This window comes from Lygodium microphyllum, chromosome 19 (genome assembly GCF_053477565.2).
Source record: "Lygodium microphyllum isolate KBCC chromosome 19, Lygodium_microphyllum_v1.1.10, whole genome shotgun sequence".
Lineage (NCBI taxonomy): Eukaryota > Viridiplantae > Streptophyta > Polypodiopsida > Schizaeales > Lygodiaceae > Lygodium > Lygodium microphyllum.
In genome coordinates, this window is record NC_141153.1 from 65039390 (window position 1) to 65043817 (window position 4428).

Below are 4428 nucleotides of genomic sequence, written 5' to 3' on the forward strand. Positions count from 1 at the left end.
CTTCAATAATTTGGTTTTCACTAGGGCAGAGTAATTCAGATTCATGCACCTCTATCTTTGCCTCACACATTTAGCATGAGGGTCTAAGTCGATGTGATGTTGGCATACTATGGGATCAATTCCCTTTAGATCTTTGTACGACCATGTAAACACATCCAAGTTCTCCTTTAGTAGGTCATGCATGACTAATAGTTTTTCAGAAAGATTTATACCCACCTTCAAGTGACGTTCAATACCTTTTTCATCCATGAATGTTAGTTGCTTTTCACCTTCCACTTTGCAGATGAATGTCCCATGAATTGCTTTTGGGTAGAGATCCAACTCCTTCAAGGGAGTGGTCTCCTCTTCTAATGATTCACTAGAACCAACTTCCTCTTTCAGTGGAGACTTAGCTTGCTCCTTAGGAAGATGAAAGGGTATTAGAGTGGTTTTGGGTTTTTGAGGATGAGTTACTTCTTGGCACGAGGACTTGTCTTCCGAGGATGCATCCAAAAATGTCACATAATAGGAACCTTGTGTGTTCTGTTTAAGCTGCCAAATTGGTAGTTTCTGGCAAGGTGCATCGTCATCATCTTCTCTTAGGAAGGGTAACTTTGGGTGACAAGAGCCACTATTGAAGGAAGACTTATTCTTCTTAGTCCATTTCTTATATAGTCTTTGCTTTGTTGAAAAACATGGATTTACAGCTAGTTAGCTATGGTGGACGCAAATCAAACACATGATACATTATCGGAATGAGAGATTGTAACTCAAGTGAATTAGGTTCCAAGATAGATTAGCTTGGACTCATAAACACAGTCTTGATTAGCTCAAATTGATAGTTCCATTACATTGAAATGAGTGTCAAGTACATGCCTTTATAGCTTTTTGGATAGTACCACTTTTACTCTCTGTGCTTATGGGATTTTGGACAACTCTTCCTAGAGCTTTTGGAGCATACATCTTTGTCATGTCTCTCATATAAAGCCACTTATAGGCCAGTCTCTTTTGGGCATACATCATTTGATTTCTCAACACCCCCCCTCAAATGATGAGTTTCTACCCTTGCTGGCTTTTGCCTCCCCTGCTTGTAAACATGGACGAGGAGACTAGCTCTTTGGTAGCCTAGTCAAGTTAAGGCTTGAAACTTTACATCTTGGTAGGGTTTGCTACATCCACTATGGGAAGTTTTTTGCAAAAATTTTTGTATCTTCTTCATGCTTCTTTGGCATCTTTTACTTTTCTTGATCTTTTGGGTGTTTTTGATTTTCTTGCATTCTTAGTTGGTCTTCTTGGACTTCTTTTTCTTTATGTTATTGTTCTTTGTAGAAACCTTCTAAGCTAGTTCCTCTATTACATCTTGGCATAGAGTTCCCCCAATCTCGAGTATATCTCCAATACTCAAGACACATATCCATCTTCTAAATATGGGCTTCACCCTCTGTTCATATGCCTTAGAAAAAAATGTGACATCTTTATTCCAATTAGCAGGAGTTAGTCCATTCTGTAAAGAACCTCTGCAATTATTTTTCAACAAAGTAGCAGCTTTTTACAATCTAGAGAGCATTCCCCTGGTGAGAGGAAGGGTTTCTCGAGTGATGTATGAAGCATCATCTGAAACTAAGAAGGCTACAGCTACTGCCATATCACAAGTAACACCAAACCTGTCCAATATGACTTTTCAACTCTGCCTTTGTATCCTCATTTTGAATTTTTTTTTTGACAAATGTCTGTGTACAAATCTAGGGGCAGCACAATTAACCCGTACATTTGGTGCAAGCTCTGCAGCAAGAGCCTTAGTCAACCCAAATAGATTTGTTTATGTAACCCCATACATAGCAAGAGCCTTTTGTGGGTTAAAGCCTGCTATTGAAGAAATCAGAATTACAGATCCTCCTCTGGATAAGTGAGGAGCTACCTCCTAAACGAGAAGAACTCTTGCTTTAACATTAAGTTCCCATAGCTTATCCAATGTTGCATCAAACATTTGGAGAATGGGATCTATAGAGGGGTTAGCTGTTGCATTTGAGATCAGAAAGTCAATATGGCCATGATTCTGAATGGTGAGTTTGATAAGGTTTTTTTCTTTCTCTACTCCGCATTGCCGACATGACAAGCCACTCCAACAGCATCAATCCTAGAGGACTTCAACTTCGCCATAACTTCATCCACATTTTTCTACTTTCGGGATGAGATGACAAAGGAGGCACCTTCCAGGCTGAGGTGTTCGGTGATGGCGAATCTAATGCCCTGCATGGAAGCAGTGACCACAATGATCTTGTTTCTGAACCGCTTTTGCTAGAACTGAGGAGAATCGGCCATGGCTGTAGTAGCAAAATGATGAGGAGTCAAAAAAACACACCTCCCCTTCCCCAGTGCAAATTTGTGTTGAGGCAAAGGCAATGGCTTGCTTTTGCTGATGTTGGTTTTGTTAATTCTGCAGGGAATCAATCAAGAATTTGGCCTCTTATAGTAGAGGTAGCGAGCAATCCTTCCCATGGAGAACTGAAGGCTAGAAACACCCTTTGAATCTTCCTTTCTCTTCTCTGTCTCTATCCAGTTGCTTCTTCCTTTGTGGTTATTGCTTGTTTTTGAAAAAGAGCTAGCCTTCAATGGTTGTAGCCTTTCTCTCTTTTCTCCCAAATGATAACTTGAGGATATGGAAATGAAAATGGACCTCAATGCCAAAAAGATATTCTTGAAAAGCACTACAACACTTCCTTAAGCTTCTTCTCCTCCTACACAGCACCTCTTACACATCAATGGATCTTGAATGGCTTATACAAGGAGAAAAAAAAGAAGAGAAAGAAATGTTCTAAGACTATGCCCACTAACTACCTAGCTCAGCCATGGCTCTAATACCATGTTGAAAAACACGGATCTAGAGTTAGTTAGCTATGGTGGACACAAATCAAACACACGATACATTATCAGAATGAGAGATTGTAAGTCAAGTGAATTAGGTTCCAAGATAGATTAGCTTGAACTCATAAACATAGTCTTGAGTGGCTCAAACTAATAGTTCCATTACATTGAAATGAGTGTCAAGTACACGCCTTTATAGCTTTTTGGATAGAACCACTTTTACTCTCTGTGCTTATGGGATTTTGGAAAACTCTTCCTAGAGCTTCTAGAGCATACATCTTTGTCATATCTCTCATACAAAGCCACTTATAGGCCAGCCTCTTTTGGGCATACATCATTTGATTTCTCAATATGCTTATGCTGTGACTCATTAATCAGCTCAAAGGATACCATAGTCATTCTGTCAAACAGAAAGGGATCTTCTACTTCTGAGGCTTCATGAACTTCATGAACTTATTTCTCATCTCTACCTTCTATGAGGAAGACAAACTCATCTAGCTTGCTTTCATACTCTTCTTCTACATTATCACTTTTGTCCTCTTCAGATTCTGTTTTTGCCTCTGTGGAGGCTTTGTATGAGAAGAACAAGCTCTCTTTTATGTTCTCTGCTTCTACTTCTACTTCTGTCTCTACTATTGCCATGTAATAGATAGAACAATACATCTATGCTTCTATCTCACTATTAGAGGTAATTTCAGAAGTCAATTCGGGTTTAGGAAGGAGGTATTCACCTAGTGACAAAGACTTTGCTTCCTTCAATAGTGGGTTTACAGTGCCCACTGTCAAGGACTGTGCCTTTGCTTTCTTGGGAAATATCTATTTGACCGTCTCTTTGTCTCCTGATGTACCATCTTTTACTTCATTGGAGGAGTGTGTTATAACTTTGATGGATGTGGATCCATTTTCTTTTTGTGATCCATACAACTTCAACACCACTTTGTTAGGTCTTCTGCCTAGGGTTAGGGTTCATTTGAACCAATTCGTTCTTGCTCTTGCTTCAAAAGGCCAAGGTCTTCCCAACAACAGAGGGTATGAGGTCCTATAGGAATTTGGTTTGACCACCAAAAATGTCAGCCAATAATCCCTTTCGGCAAGGGTTGTCTTTATGTATGGGAGAATTTCCAAAGACTTGATTTTGCTTTGGTCTACCAATTTGATAAGCCATTGTGTAGGCTACATTCCTTGCAAGCCTAAATCCTTCCGTCATTATATTCACTGATGAGCATCCATCAATCAATGCATCTATAATAAAGCATCCTTCAATCCATATGCCAATCTCGGGGGTTCCATGATCCAGGAAGGTTTTAGCCACATCCACTTCCTTCACAGAGGCTCTACGTCTCTGTTGGACTTGGTTGTTGAGAAATTCTTGGGCCTCTTCTTCTTGTCAATATGCTTTTGAACTTATTTTGACTAGGAGAAAACATCAGCAGATGTCAAAATATTAAGTTTATTTAAAAAGTTCTAGGTCTTTGACCAAGTCATATACCTTGATGGGATCCACAAGCTTCTCCAATTGACTAGGGAATGGGGCCCCTTTTATCTTTCCTTTTTCTTCTAGGAGCAACAACATATGTGCTTCTT

The 4428-nt window shown here is 39.6% G+C and overlaps 1 pseudogene; it reads right to left on the minus strand.

The window, feature by feature from the left end:
• Positions 1 to 1528: 1528 nt before the first annotated feature.
• LOC148019967 (short-chain dehydrogenase/reductase SDRA pseudogene) lies at positions 1529 to 3486 on the minus strand (annotated as a pseudogene).
• Between the last annotated feature and the right edge of the window lie 942 nt (positions 3487 to 4428).